Consider the following 16,843-nt stretch of genomic DNA (forward strand, 5'->3'; position numbering starts at 1 on the left):
CAATACAAAACATTCAGGCTTTCTTATTATCTGCTTTCTGATTAAAAGGTGGAACAGTAGTTTAACGGACTGTCCTTAAGGGCCAGCGGTTAGCACTGTTGCTTGAAACCCTGGGGTTCTTTTAAATTCTGACCAGGGTACTCTGAATGAAGTTTTTGAGATCTCCTCTAGTGATGTATATGCAATACCCAGGGGTCAGGAGGGTTCAGGTCTCAAAGTTGGGTTGCTCAAGTGGGCCCCGGCTGGTGGTGGGTCCTGCTTTTGGTATTGCCAGACCTGCCATCTTGCACCCCTGTGTGTTCCCATCCGGCACACCCCTGTATGATAACACCGGTGCGTTTGGGTTAATTTTATACTAACCTTTCCTGCCCTAGGTGGATCCTTGTTCCCTAGGATTGGGTTAGGTTTGGTTGTAGGTCATAATTTACCATTCACCTCATATTTGGTTGGATTTTATTATATTCTTCTTTCATTAACTTCTTATGAATTTGACCCCAACGTGTATCTTTGAACATGTTTCTCTTTCGTGCCGACTTGTTGTCAAAGGCCCAACTGGCACCAGGTCTGGAGTGCAGGTTCCGTGGTGGCGCAAGTGTTCGCCATGCATATTACTTGCCCCTGCTATGAGTAAATGAGCCCTTCCAAGCACAGCGCCATCATTTGGCACTCTATAAATAATGGACAAAAAAATAATACTAAACACATATTTTAAACATCCTTCTTATTATTCATTAAATTGCTCTGCCCGATCTGTGAGCTTTTAAAGGATTCCAATCCGAGACGACAGCTGTCTCTTCTACATCAGACCAGTTACTACTCGGGCATCCCCATATCTTTTAACGCAGCTCTTTAGTTCTGAAATGATTTATGGCCGGCAGCTTTAAAGCTCTGCATGTTAATCCTGTGTATTTCCTCACCGCAGAGCCCTTTCAAAAGTCTGGTATTTTTTGATCAGTTCTTGGAGTTCTTGCATAGCAATGTACGAGGAGGGAATATCTAAGCCCACGGAAAAGGAGCAGAAAATCAGAATATTCAGAAAATCGGAAAGGTCCTGATGGCGAGGCTCATACTCACATGCAAACAGAGAGTGTGGGGTATTAACTACCTCTGTGCTTATGCCACTTTCTTAGCAGTCTTAATGCAGAACAAAGCCATCCAATGTACTACTGATATTTAATGCACAACTGGATTGTTGGGAAACCCTGCTGCAGAATGGCGCTGTTACATTATTAAAGACATTGCACCCTCATCCCCCTGCACTGACTGCTTCTTGCACCTCTAGGGCTCACCTACTAAGTCAGTGCAGCTGCAATAGTCAGGCATAAGGGTATTTATCATAAGCAACAGCAAAGTGTGGCTACTGCACTGTATAGGCAGGAATGAAACCTAGGGGAAAAGCTTTGCAGTGTCCCATTATTAATACATAGGGTTGGGCTGGGCCAGCAGGACACCTGGTAAGACCTGGCCATCCTGGGCCTGCCAACACAGACCCAACCCAATGTATAAGGTACAAACATGGGGGGTAAGGGGCTGGTTAGCGGGCAGTTGAGAGCCACTGAAGGGGTGTGGGGACCCTTGGGGTTAGGGGTGCCAACTCTCCGTGACAACACAGGGCGGGCCTATGACATGGCTATAGGCGATTGACCAATTACGGCATCAGTCTTAGAGAATCCTACCTGGTTTTCCAAACTGGGAAAACTGGGCAGGTAGTTTTGACCGGACAGCCCTACCAAAAAAACGGGACAGGTAGCAATCGTACTTGGGGTTGCAGCCCTGGCAGTCCTCTTACACCCCAGTCTGACCTTTTTAATACAATGTAGGATGGTCCAACCTATGTACGAATCCTTTTGCAAAAAACAGGCCCCCCCACAGACCCCAGCAACCAGATTTATCTGTCAGGCTTCAGTTCTTATCTTCCTTTTCAGCCCCTATCCTTATTACTTTGCCTTCTGACTACTTCCTGGTTGCTAGGTTCTGTAAGATTCTAGCAACCAGACAAGATGTTAAAGGAGAATGAAAGGTAAAAACTAAGTAAGTATCAGGAAGGTCTATGTAAATACACCCATAAACACTCACAGTCCTCTGTCAAAAGAAACACAGGATTTCTTGTCTCTGTTTTTGTAAACATGATGTTCCAGTGTCTGACTTCCTCTTTCAGTCTGCACAGTTCTCTCCTCTCTCCCCTCTCCTGCTTCCCCTCCCACCAGAACGCTAAGAACTCCCTCCCCCCTCCCTTAGGAATGTGTGATCTCAGCTATAAGGCTAGACTGCAGGCACAAAGCTACTTAAACTGGCAACTGCTATCTTAAGCAGACAGAGGGAGCTTCTAAAGCTGTTTACTCAGGTATGGTAAAGCTTTCTGCAGAATACATATAGTGTTCTAGGTGGCACTAATGTGGCAAATCTATTGGCAGTAAAATGCCAAAATGACTTTCCTTCTCCTTTAAAGCTAGATGTTAAAGCATTCACTATCCATACGAAATAGAGCTATAGCGAATGGGCTAGTTGTTTAGAATACAGCTACCCACTGTAAGAAATTGCTCATCTTGGGTGCCAATATTAGTGTTATATACATACAGTATGTGTTTGTGTCTTTATGCATATTTATGTGTTATACACTGAGTATGGGGGAGTTCTACTGATTACTATAAACCAGTTGTCCAAGTCACACCCAAAGCCAAATCTCCATATCAAAGGGTTTTTCTGTGGATGGTGGTGAGACAGTACGTCTGCTACAGAAGCCATAAAAACTCATTACTGTATGCGAGAAGCCTTCTCAACGGTTAATGAACAAAGGCTAGGTGTGGTTTTTATCAACCCCATCTGATCAGTTGGTATGTGGGGGCAGTGGCTAAAAAGGTGTAAGCCTTTCATTGTAACAATCAATTGATTTGCTATTCAATATATTCATTTTAATATACACTTATTGGTGTGGATTATTTGCTTCTCAAAAGAACCATAACCCTAGTAAGAGGGGTGATTATTATTATTATTAATATATATAGTTAAAATCTTACACCACAGAATACTTCATGTTGAGCTATCCTTTAAAACTGAGGCTTACTTTATATGACAGACTCAGTTCTCTAACATGATCAATTTTTGGATTAATCAAGTTTAAAGGACCTAAATATGAATCCCCGGTCCCATCTTGAACATTAAATGGGTGGTTCAGCTTTAAGTTAACTTTTAGCATGTTATAGAATGGCCAAATCTAAGCAATTTTTCAATTGGTCTTCATTATTTATTTTTCATACTTTTTGCTGCTTTCAAATGGGGGTCACTGACCCCGGCAGCCAAAAGCTATTGCTCTGTGAGGCTACAATTTTACTGTCATTGTTACTTTTTATTACTTATTTTTCTATTTAGTCCTCTCCTAGTCATATACCAGTCTTTCATTCATACCGCTCCCTGGTTTCTAGGGTAACTTGGACCCTAGTAAGTGGAAAAGTATAATAGTGGCCTAAACATTTGAAAATGTTGTTGACTTCCCCTTTAAGATAGTAGTTGCTCTGTGAACTTTAAAACATGCAGAATGCTCTACAATTTGAATTGGCATGAATACTGGAAATGCAAGGCGTGCCTAATTTTCTTGAATTAAATAAAAAGAAATTGGCATCAGTTTGCTTGTGGGAAATCCAAATCCAAATTTGCATGTAAATCGCCAATAATTAGTTGGAATACCTTTCCCAGTGACAGTCACTGTTTTGTGCAATTTTGCCCATTTTGCTTTCTTCCCGACTTGCTGTGAGATCCTGGGAGGAACCTCAGTTTCCAATAAATGTCATTGCCTCTGTTTCAAAAAATTCAAATGGATTTTGGTTAAAAATTGTATTTACATTTAGGTTGTGATAGTTATTTTGGGCAATTTGTAATGTTCTGATAGGACAGGTTATAACTTACTGCTCTGATTATTCCCACCCACCATTTTATAATTATATTTAACAGATACAGAGGGATTTTAGGTAATCAGTGCGGGTATATAACGTAACCAAATATATATATATATATATATATATATATATACAGGCATGGGGTAACGTCACATACAGGATTTTCAAAAAAAGGAGTCGCAGGGATGCAAAATAATAATCAGAGGTTTATTTTGACCAACGTTTCAGTTCCACACAGGAACTTTCGTCAAGTTCCTGTGTGGAACTGAAACATTGGTCAAAATAAACCTCTGATTATTATTTTGCATCCCTGCGACTCCTTTTTTTTGAAAATCCTGTGTGTGCCGTCACCCCATGCCTGTATAATTATCTTTTGCACAGGCACCCAGGTATCATCAGTGCTTATGGTATTTTATATATATATATATATATATATATATATATATATATATATATATATATATATATATATAGAAAATAATCATCTGTGGCCAGCACACCCTTCAATGTTTCATCAAAATTTTTTTTTTTTTTTATTGCAGATATATTGTTAAAACCAACGTTTCGGTCCTTATTAGGACCTTTCTCAAGGATAAAAAACAATAGTGCATCACATCACATCTAAATACCTGTGTACCCTAGCATGTGAAATTAGGTGCCCAATCCCCATTCTCTGACCATTATGTAATTAACCAATGTGGTTACTTGTGTACAAATTTGAATAGTCCAATGTGTGGCCATTATTTGTGCATGTGTATATCCATTCTAAAAAATATATATATATATATCTCTTATTATATCATGACCTAAGTGATTCTATAAAATATCAAACAAAGTGCAATAATCGCATATCATAAATAATTGCATGATATAAAATATTTGTTACAAATAATTTGAGATATTGTGAGAGATGCAATGAAAAAGATCATTATTTGGTGTATTTCCACCAGTATTTAAGGTGGAATACAAATGGCACCAGGTAAAATACCTGGTTTTACAGCAGGTGATGCTGTGTTGGAGTAAATCTCCCTTTAAGGTTCTGATTTGGCCAGCTGTAGGGAGCTGCCTGATTAGGCTGCAGGTGAGTAGCCAATAAAAGGGCTGTATGATTTACACAGAGTGGTTGGAGTTGGAATTGAACCTTGACGGAGGGCTGCCTGTGTCAGGAACTCCCAGAGGAGCTGGGGGTGCCACCTGCCACTGCAGGGAACAGAGGGAGTTCTGACCAGATGGATGAGTGCTGAGAGGGCTCAGCAAGGCTTAATGTGAAGCCTGAGTGTTCCAGAGCGTGGAACTAACCCTGGAAGGTGAGAACCCTGAAGAAGGGACAAATCACAACCCTGAACTGTATGTTGATGAACTGTCTTATGTTTCTGTTGGGAAGAATTGGCCCTGTGTTTTGCCTAAAGACGTGGTGTCCCTGTCTCTATGCTCCAGATCCTCTGCATGCCTGCCTGCCTACCATTGCTAATTCCCCCAAAATTGCGTGTACAGGCAGTCAGCATGTCACAATATATATATACACAAAAGGAGCCATTTACTTACCCCTGGGGTTCAAGTGCACAGGGTGAGATTGGACAATGGGAAAAAACCCGGCGGGCCCCACCAGCCCAGACTTGATCCCCTGCTGACCTTCCTCCCCCTATCGCACCTAGGTAAGTATCAGTAATGCACACTTTTGGGGAGGGGCGGAGTTTGTGAGTCATTTCTTGGATGCCGCGCCCATTTTTTTTGTAAGCGCAGTGATTTTTTTGCCACAGCAAATTTTTGTGGATGTTTCATGAAAAAATACACCAATGACAAAATGTGGAAAATCACTGCGAATCAATGCCTAACAAAAAATTTGGCTCATCACTAGTGGCATCTGCACTTGCACTTGTAAATGACCCCTATGGACTCTCTAGTGCACATATGTCAAACACAAGTCCTGCGGGCCGAATATGACCCTTCTGGCTATTTTATGTGGCCCCTGGTGGCCAGGGCCACCATCAGGGTGGCACAGGGGGCCTGGGCGATGTCAGGAACACGCCACTCTCAGACGTGTATGACACGGGGACGGGGCAACAAGGGGTTAGACTCAGTCACCTTTCACACAGGTTAGACTCAGTCACCTTTCACACAGGTTAGACACCACTGCCCCAAATAACTATTCGCTGCCACAATCTATCATTAACAGGTGATAGAAACCTAATGCACAAATATATCACACAAGCTTTCTTACTGTAGTTAGGGTTAGTTTCCACTAATCCCACAAACACACTAGCAGCCAAAGGGTTAATTTACAAACACACTCTCCTGCTAGCAGTCAACTAGTTAATTAGTATTTACAAAGAACTTGCCCTCTACTCAATACACATACAGCCAAGCAGTTAATACATTTAGGCCCGAGCATTTATACAAGGTATGTGGGGATCTTTATAGAGCCAAAGGACATAATATTAAATATAAAATTTAATCAGTTACAAGGGTAAACAATGCATTTAAAAAAAGAGACATATACATACAAACAGTACATAAAATAAAAGGGAATAAAAACACAGAGAAACCCTATGTACGTTACCAAGTTATCTTTTGCGTCCTCCTGAGGAAGGAGTATGGAAATTCTGAGCCCACCCCCCCAACATAAATTGGGCCCTCCAGAATGAGCTAACTAGTACCTGGGTCTGTGCCCTTTTTATCCCCCTGCTGGGCTCCTCCCTCATTACCATATGCATGAGGAGGGAGTGTCCAGGAACTTGTCACATGACCCCCCCTCTTGAGAGCTGCACTTCTCATGCCAGTTTCTTGTCGTATAATATTGGTACTTGCCAGTACCCAATATTATTATGAAAATAGGGGCTTGTTTCAACCCATATGTGGGTGATCAAAATGCTGATCAAAATGTGATACCAAACATGAGGGGTGTCTCATGTCCCAGTCCCCCAGAAACTATCCCTCCTAATTGGTGGGTATAGGTATTCCCTGTTTCGTATCATTGGGAAGCATGGGGCCTCCTCATAACCAATATATGATTTATAAGGATGTGAACTTAAAGCAAAGGAGATATGGATCCCTTTCTATAATCCATATTTTCTCATAGCTGCACCCCCTGCAGTTCTTAGGTCCACAATGGCCTCTCTTTGATCAACAGATCAAAGAAGCCAATGGCCCCAGTTTCCTGCCCCAAATGGCTGGCTCCACATTGTCTGATGCCCCATATAGGGTTGTCACCTGTTGTGTATTTAATTAAGGGTAACCTGCGGCCTGATGTTGATAGTGTGTATTGGATTAATTAAGGGTGTCTTGTGGACACCAAGCCAAATGTTGCCAGGGAAATACTATGCTGATATGACAGGCGATATTGACTTTTAATATATTACGGGCCCTGTCATAAATATTCCGATTTGTCACGCTCCGTGGGTACGTGTGACGTCAGTATGCACCTTTTAAAGGGCCTGTCTCCTTTCGTCTGGAGACACAAGTGAAGAGGTGTCGTTCAGGAAGTTTCTTGTCTGAGGAGCCCGAAGTCGCTGGAGGAGCCCGAAGAAGCCAACGGAGGAGGTGTATGGGAGACACTCTGTATGGGAGGCACTGTGGATGGGGCTCTGGCCAGCATAATTAGGGGGGCACTGTGGATGGGGGTCCTGGCCAGCATAGAGTATGGGGGGGACTGTGTATGGGATTGGCCATTGGGCAAGGGGCCATGTGGGGCCACAGGGCCCAGAAAATGTTGTTGTGAGGGGCCCCGTGATTTCTGATGGCGGCCCTGCTGGTGACTGTGCCTGACCGTGCAGTACCAATTGCCTGACTGCACTGTGACTTTGCCTGACTTGTCACATTAGGGAACCAAAGTTATTCACACCACTGACCCCTTTTTTGGGTGACCCCGAGCTAGTGTTGCGACCTCTCCCTCCCAGGAACTCTGGGTAGGGAGGTGGGGCGTGATATCAGGGGGGCAAGCTGCGTCATCACAGAGGCGGGGCTATAACACGGCGATCGGTGATTAGCCAGTCACTGTGTCATTCTTGGAGAATCCTGCCCGTTATTCCAACAGCTCTACTGAAAACCAGACAGGTGACAACCCTACCCTGAGCTCCAATCAAAATAGAAAGCAGACAGGCCCATTACTACCAGGTTTCCTAATTAGTTTTATATCTTATATTCATCCTACAAATTTATCTACAAATGATTTTCATAGACATTTATTTTTTGGTTCTTTTCTTTGCAACAATTATCTTTCATCACAGAAGAAAGTTCAATATGTTGCGCGTATACAGTCATTTTGCTCAGACCAGTAGCATTGTGACTATATTTTACTTGGAGTTCTCCCAAACCACCTGCTGTATTAGTTCTGACTTTCAGATTCATTTGCAGCAAAATGCAATGAAAAAACGACTAAGCGATGGACTAGGGAGGCATACTGATGGCTTAGCTACATTTGCCAGGCTCCCATCTCATCCCTGTGCAGCTTCTAGCCATGGCATAATGAACTGAGATACTTTGGTTAAGGAGTTAAGGTGGCCATACATGGGCAGATTTAAGCTGTCAATTAGGGCCCTTCAGACTAAAGGTGCCCATATACCTTCAGATCCGCTCGCTTGGTGATGTCGCCAAGCGAGCGGATCTTCTCCCAATATCCCTCACCTATGGGTGGGCGATATCGGGAGAATCCATGCTAATTCGATCGTTTGGCCCCAGGGCCTGCCCAATTTCAGTAGTGCCCATACACGGGCCGATTAGCTGCCGAATCGGTCTAAGGGAAAAATATCGGCAGCTAGAATCAGCCCGTGTATGGGGACCTTAATTCGGCATCTTATCTGCTCATGTATGGGGCCCTCTGAAGGGCCTGCCCAACCAATATCTGTCCCAAAAACAGCCAGATGTCAGGCAGGTTTGATTTTCTGTTCAGACCAAAGAGCGCATGGGCTCACTGATGTGGTCCTTGATCTGATAGCTCCTATTCCTGTTGTTGTAATCCAAGGGCCCTAAGGCCAAGCAATTGGATTAACCCAATATTTTCCACCTTAGGTGGCATATGGGGGGAAAGACCTACTTGTTTGGGGAGGTCACCAAATGAGCTCATCTTATAGTGTGTCACCTTTAGACCTCAATCAAAAATTCCTTTTGTCCAGGGTCTGGCTGCATCTCTCAGCAGATAAAAAAAATTAGTATGCAGGGCAGCCCTGTCCTTACTGCCTATCATTGGTTAGGTGATAGGTATAAGGCCCCATTGAGTGTCCACCTCCGCTCCCGTGAATCTGCCAAATAAGTGTGTTCCACTCGATTGGTTTGACTATACATAAGGTTTATCACTGCGGGAGATTTTTGGTCTTTCTTAAACGTTTTCTAGGTACCAATTTAAACATTAGTTAGTATTATTTGCAAATTTAATGAACTTTTTCTAATGATATGGGGACCGCATCCCAGTATACTAAATCTTAAATTGTAATCATGTTACAGGATACCAATATGAATAGTGCTCCTTATAGAATGAATTGTATATATAATCACAACATATGAATTATTTTAAGCTACTCGTATTATTTGTTATCATTAAGTGTAATTTTATCTGAAAAATTATCCTACATACCTTTTTTGGAATTGATGTATTGCCTGCTAATGAACTTCTCTGAATTTTAGCTAATTTAGTTCTAACGTGTTTAACTTTGGGGTGGGAAATGATGAATATATAGGATGTTTTTTCCCCCTCTTTTTTATCTGTGTATTGACTGTGTATAATAAAGTATAATCTCAATTTTTACAAAGAGAATTGTGTACCTGGGATCTATTACGAGCGCCAACTCAGTTTGGTTAATTGGTGGTGGATATAGGGATTAGTTGGAGGAAGGCAGCTCATTAATCCACATTAGTGGACCTAAAGGTATAGAACACTTAAAAAGGTGGTGAGATCATATCATTTTTTTTTAATATATAATTTTTTCCTTTCACTACACTCTTTTTTATAGTTTTTTTATAAGTGACACATAAGTCTATATAATATAAGAAATTTTGAGCGCGGGCACAGCTAGTATCACTATAACATGTGTGCCATACACAGGCAGCGCTATATTTATTGGGTTATGCACTCCATGGTAGCATTCCACACGGTATAGTTTGACCTCTACAATCCATTTCTGGTGAAAAATCAGCCAGCACCATTAAATTATCTCCTTTCATAAGCAGGGCTTAGGGTACATCCAATATTCTCAATATCCTGTCCCTCAAAGTCCTTTGGAAGCCCAAATGGCTTCCTATTTTCCCAAACCCATACCTTCCAACTGTCTCCATTACCCAGTCCCGGATAGTTAGGTGAAATCCCATTTGTCCCAAAGCCTGCGAGAGGAGACTGTGATGACAACTTACACTCTCCTGGAGACCAACAGCATCCACTGGGGGAACTATCTGCTGAGCTCTGATTATGGCTGGGGGGCATATGAGCAGATGGCTAGCTGCCACATAACATGCAGAGGGCCACACACCATACCTCTTATGAAATGAAGGGGCCACAGCTGTGTCATGAAATGCTGGTCCATCTTGTGCTTCTGCGGTCATGATGTTGCCATTTCAACCGTGTAAAAGGGGTGTGCTTTTGTTAAATGGGTGTGGTATTTGGGGTGTGTGGTTTATGAGTGGGTGTGGCTAAAACATTACCAACATGCATAGGTTTATCATGTCCCTCTTTTTATTTTTAATAGGTATGCAAACCCAACCTTATTGTAGGCTCTTTATAGTCTTGGAATTTTCCCTACCAGAACTAGTTGGACTATGGACAGACCTGTACTCATATAAACTATCCTTTCTGCTTAGGGGAAAATACAAAGACTATAAATTCTACATACAGTACAATGAGTTATATCAGCTTTTACATATACCTTGTGTGCAGAAATGGCACCTGGAATGAAGATGTGACAATGTCCAAGCACAGACAGGACAGGAAATGCCATTTCTTTCCCTTGTGGCAGTTCACAAATATTGGCTTTACTTCCAAGAATGCTTAGCCATCTCCATATTTATCTACCGTATTTACACAGTTTGCTGCTTGAGGGAATTGTCAGTAGACACGGTTACATTCAACTTGCTACAGCTGCTAAACCCCAAAGATGATTTGAAGTAATTTTTAGGGAAATTGGAATTTTTTTAAAAAGCAGAGGTGACATCTTGAAAATAAAGAAGGAAGAGCAATTGAAACGGAAAGCTGTATACTTATTATAATAAAATAATTAATTATTTATGTAAAATGAAAAACTGTAATAATTTCATAATATAATGAAACCTAAATAAAACGCATTAAAAAGACAAGGGAGACATAAACTGAGACAACTGAGCATTAATAGGTAATACCTAATAATTTGGGAACTGCAAATAGCACCTGCAGGCTGCAGTATCTCTTTGGAGTAGTTTTTTGCATTACCAGTATTCCATAGTCCTGACCTGGATCAGCTAGCAGTTAAGCAGGTTATATAGGCATTAAGGTTAAACTTGATGGACGTGTGTCTTTTTTCAACCTTACTTACTATGTTACTATGTTACCTGCCAAAATTCAGCTTTATAAGGTCAGTAACGTCCAAAAAGTAAAAAGGCCCTTATATATATTTACATATGCTGTACTGTCCCCTGCCCCTATCAAAAATTTCACATTTGATTCAGAAACTCTAAAATACTGTAATTTATTGAAACAATCTCCCTCATAGCTAGGAGAGCAGCCATGTTGGATCCAGTAAGGCATTTGCACAGCAGATGGGAGATAACCCACTGCGGTGGGTCCTAGACCCGGTGCAAAACCATTGTTTTTTTCCCATTATCTTATTATGAATTTCAGCAGTGATTATTGAGGAAGAGGAGGGAAACTGTGATCACATGGGTTCAGGAAACACTTGGTTGGTACTTTCCAGTATTACACATTTATCAACAATATGAGTGCCGGTAACTTTGTAATTTCCCCTTTATCCCAAGTTTATCCCCCTGCGGCACTTACTTTTAGTCGCTCTGACCTGCTCTTTATGACCAGGACCTCACCACGGACCTGAACCAAAAATTCTCCGCCCCTGGCATGCCCATTTCCCAACCCCAATACACCCCCTCCCTAGCCCCCAAAACTCCCACTCCCTGCCCCCATGACATCGCCATTTTCGTGGTTTTAGAGGTTTTTGAAACCACAAAAAAATTTACTTTCTCTAAAACCATGAACGCCAAGTGATTTAAAGTGATTTATTACACTTTTTAGAAAAAAAACAACATTTTGTTGCACAAATGAAAGAGTTAAAAAAAACCTGGAAACCCCTAAAACCATAAAACAAAGAAAGAATAGCCAATTGAAAAAGGACAGATGCCATTGGCTTCTACATGACCTCGACAGCTTTTAGATGGCGTATTTTTACTTTCGGATTTGTTGCCGTTTTGTTTAAAACATTAAGCATCGTCAAATGGCTGCCAACTTTTTTTTTTTGCTCTGAAAATTATTTTAATGATCTGCCATATTTGCTGGGGTATCTTATGAGTGCTTTGGTTTCTTTCCACAACTGAACCCTAAGGAAATAATCCAGCAGCAAAGAAATTGCTCTGCTGCAAAATGTGCCATGAACAGAATCAGGAATAGCCACAACCTACCTGAGGTATCTCAGCACATAGCTATAAATGTGTCCCTAGCCCCGAAGCAATGTCAGTGTGTGAACTCCTGTATTTGTAGGAAGTGTGAGTGTTGACACACCACAGGTCCAGCACCTTCCCCTACCTTGGGTGCATCTTGGGTATTCTGGGTATATGCAGTAAACATCTGTGTGTGTGCGGTTACATCATGCCATGCGCAAAGCATATTTTGAAGTTTTAGGTGCCATCTTTGTTGTGTTTTTTTGTTGACTTCCATTTGCTCATTTTCTTTACAGAGGAGTTAGACTAGTGCCAGCTGCCCTACTTCCAGGTTCCAGCTTAACTATTACGTACAGGGTTTTATGGAGAATCAGAGGAAAACAAACATAACATAACCATGTGCATCGGCTTGTTTGGTGTAAAAGGCTCCAACGTTTGACTCCGACTCCTTCTCTGCAGTGATAAATGGCATTTCACTATTGGCAGTTTGATGGAAAAGTCTGTGTTTGGTACATATCAGGCAGAATTTGTCAGAGGAGGAATGATGATCTGGCTCCATACAGAATGGGTTGCTGAGATGGGACTGGAAGAACTTGACTGCACACCCACCTGTGACTTTAACTCAACCGGACCCCTGTGGGATAATTTAGAGTTCCACCCAGCACCGGATTTCAAATCCTGGCGCCCCAAGGCCGCCCCCCCATTTGCGCCATATGGGAGCAAAATGTCAAATTTTCATTGCGGTGGGGCGGCATGCTGCCCCTAAATTTGTGCCGCCCTAGGCCCTGGGCCTGGTTCCACCTGCGAGTCAGGCCTCACCCCCAGCATCATGCTCAACCTTCTCAATGCATGAAAGCAAATCCCAGCACCACTGTTCCAACATCTAGTGAGAACCTTCCTAAAAGAGTAGGGACTGTTATAACAGCAAATAGGGGTGCCACCCAGTCAATATTTGACCGACCTAGTTAGCAAATTACCAGTTAGGGCCAGTGCCAGTATTACAAATTTACCTCCAATATATATGCTGGTCAATATTTAAGGGTGGCAGCCCTACCTATAATTCCCTCACTCTTTCCACAGCAGATCACCTCCTTTTATATAAAGGCCAGTCTCTGCCCCGCCCATTTCCCCACCCTATCCATCCATTCCCCTGCCTATCCCGCCCATTTCCCCTTCCCAAGTGACATCATTGCCTGCCCCCAACCTAAAGACCAGTATTAATAGCAAAAAAAGGTGGCAACCCTAACAGCAAAGGGAGGAGCATCTTCATTTTAATCCCCAGTGTCAGACTGGGATGCCACCCCAGCCGCTAACTTCTTCACTCTTCTAAAATTTACAGTCAGTTGATACCTCTCTACCCCCACGTACTTGTCACATTGCATTGCTCTTAAACTTTTGCCCCTGATCTGGGGTGGTGGAGAAGCACTAAAGGTCTTGGTCGAGAGCGGGAGTGGGTCAGTAGGGGCCGCAAGGACCAAAGCGCACTGGGTTTGTTCCCATTGTCCCACCAGCCCAGTCTTTTTGCTTTAGAGCACTGGTTCATTTTTGGGTGACATGTGAGTTAACAGGAAGAAAGCAGATAGGCCCATGCATAATGAGAAATATATGGACAGGACCTGGCTGGCAGGCAGCAAGGAAGCAAGTCAGGCATCAGAACATTTGACATCAATGTACCTTGTTTAAATCTGTCTGGAACTATTTCTCATTTGGAGCTCACAGTAAAATAAATCTCCATCTGCATTGGTTTAATTTGTCAGGGGCCCCTGCCAAGCAGCAAAGTAGAAATCCAATACTCACACAGTTACACACAGCGAAGCAGCCCTTGTGTGTTTCCAATGGATAATCTGCCTGCGTGTGAAGTTCCTTTGTTTTGAAGTGGGATCCAGGAAAGACTGCCCCCGTGAGTGCAAAAATTTTTTTTTACTCCGTATGATTTATAGTTACATAGTTATATAGGGTTGAAAAAAGACCAGTGTCCATCAAGTTCAACCCATCCAAGTAAACCCAGCACACCTAACCCACACCTACCAATCTATACACTCACATACTATACTATACTATAAATATACTATATATAATATATATATATATATAATATAATATACTATACTATAAATACAACCACTAGTCCCTTGAGTCAATGCCCTTTAGTAGCCACAGAATAACACTGCCTGGAATTAGACAACTTGTTATCAACAAAAACCCCTAGATCCTTCTCCATTAAGGATACCCCTAACACACTACCATTCAGTAGATAGTTTATATTATTCCTACCAAAATGCATAACTTTGCACTGATCAACATTGAACCTCATTTTCGAGTTTGCTGCCCAGTTTTCTAATTTTGTCAAATCGCTCTGCAAAGCAGCAGCATCCTGCATGGAACTTATAGTTTTGCACAATTTTGTGTCATCAGCAAGAATAGAAACAGTACTCTCTATGCCCTCCTCCAGGTCATTAATAAACAAGTTAAAAAGCAAAGGACCAAGGACTGACCCCTGCGGTACTCCACTAACCACACTGGCCCAATTAGAAAATGTTCCATTTACCACCACTCTTTGTACTCTATCCTTCAGCCAGTTCTCTATCCAATTACAAATATTATGTTCTAGGCCAATATTCCTTAATTTGATCATTAACCTTCTGTGAGGTACTGTATCAAACGCTTTAGCAAAGTCCAAGTAGATGACATCAACTGCCATTCCAGCATCGAGGTTCCTACTCACCTCTTCATAAAAGGCGACTAAATTAGTCTGGCAAGATCTGTTACGCATAAAACCATGCTGGCACAAACTAATAGTATTGTGAACTGCAATGTATTCAAGTACCCTATCCCTTATTACCCCTTCCAAAATTTTTCCTACTACTGATGTCAGACTAACAGGCCTATAGTTTTCAGGCTGAGAACGGGATCCCTTTTTAAATAACGGCACCACATTAGCAATCCGCCAGTCTCTCGGCACCATGCCAGACCTCAATGAATCCTGAAAAATTAAGTGAAGAGGTTTGGCAATCACAGCACTCAGCTCATTTAATACCCTGGGATGAATCCCATCCAGCCCTGGACCTTTGTTTACCTTTACATGTTCAAGTCTCTTTTGAATTTCCTCCCGAGTGACCCATGCGTCAGTAGCTAAATTACTAGAACTGGGCATATTAAAAGGGAAGCCTTCATTATCTGGCTCCTTAGATGTATAGACCGATGAAAAATAAGAGTTCAAAATTTCAGCTTTTTCCCCGTTCTCAAAATACAGTCAATATTTACAAACTTTGCACTTGTACTGTTTAAAAACAACTATGCATCTCATTGAGAATGACTATATTCTGTAGTAAATTGCCCTTCAACTTGGTGCTGGCCAACTGTATTTTTCAAAGGAAATCTTATAGAGAGCTCCAGTCATGTTGAGACATAATGAGACAGCGCCCCAGCTCCCTCCTTTTGTGTATGATGTAGGGTCAGAGACCTCCGGTGGGGAAAACAATTTTTAGGTGATAGGTGCTTTTAGCCAGCCACCTGGCTAGTATATAACTGGACTAGCTGGTAAGTCACTTGATACCAAGGGTTGACACCTTTTCTTGGCACTAATACTGACCTTCGAGTCAGTGATATCACTTGGGGGTGGGGCAATGATGTAATAAGGCAAAGAGATGGGCGGGCTGGGCATGGAAATATGCAGTACATGGGTGGCCTCTGAGTATAAGGGATGATTGGCAGCAGAGAGACTCAGGGAAGGGAGGGATTTATAGAAAGGGTTGCCACCCTTACACATGCTACCTAGGTTTGCCCCCTTTTTTCTGTACCAATACCAGACTTTGGGTTGGGGGCAGGCAGTGATGTCACTTGGGGGTGGGGCAATGCTATAATGAGGTGGTGAGATGGGTGGGCTGGGCAGGGAAACCAGCAGTAGATGAGGTGATTGGCAGCAGAGGGGGTCAGGAAAGAATTACTTTGTAATAATGACACCGGCCTTATCTGGTCATTTAGCGGCTAGGCTGGTCAAGTACTAGGCGGATGGCAATCCTACATATGGGGCTGCTTTACTATTTTACCGGCAATGAACCTGTTCTCAAAACTTCTTCCCCCGATCCTTCCCCAGCTTACTCCTGGCTATCTAGACCCTGACCCCACCCACCCAATTAACTACCTTACATCATTATTCCCACCCCCTCCCCTTAGGTCACTGCCCCTAACCTCATTATATATATAGGCAGGAATCTTTTTTTCTACATTTAGGTGGGCAATATTTATGCCTATAGGTGAAGCCTCCAAAGTGAGCCATGGAATAACTGCCTGGCTAAGGCAGATTTAAGCTCTTACACAAATTCTATTTTTTTTTTGTTAAAGCAGCATTTCCCTTAAAAAAAAAATCAATCAGGACACTGCGT

The 16,843-nt window shown here is 42.3% G+C and overlaps 1 long non-coding RNA gene across 1 annotated transcript; it reads right to left on the reverse strand.

Moving 5' to 3' along the window:
- Positions 1-704: 704 nt before the first annotated feature.
- On the reverse strand, positions 705-6,524 carry LOC101732031. Its single transcript, XR_208887.4, has 3 exons — positions 6,454-6,524; positions 3,685-3,793; positions 705-996 (listed from the first exon to the last, which is right to left on the reverse strand). It is a non-coding gene; the product is annotated as an uncharacterized LOC101732031 (long non-coding RNA).
- Between the last annotated feature and the right edge of the window lie 10,319 nt (positions 6,525-16,843).

This window comes from Xenopus tropicalis, chromosome 8 (genome assembly GCF_000004195.4).
Source record: "Xenopus tropicalis strain Nigerian chromosome 8, UCB_Xtro_10.0, whole genome shotgun sequence".
NCBI lineage: Eukaryota > Metazoa > Chordata > Amphibia > Anura > Pipidae > Xenopus > Xenopus tropicalis.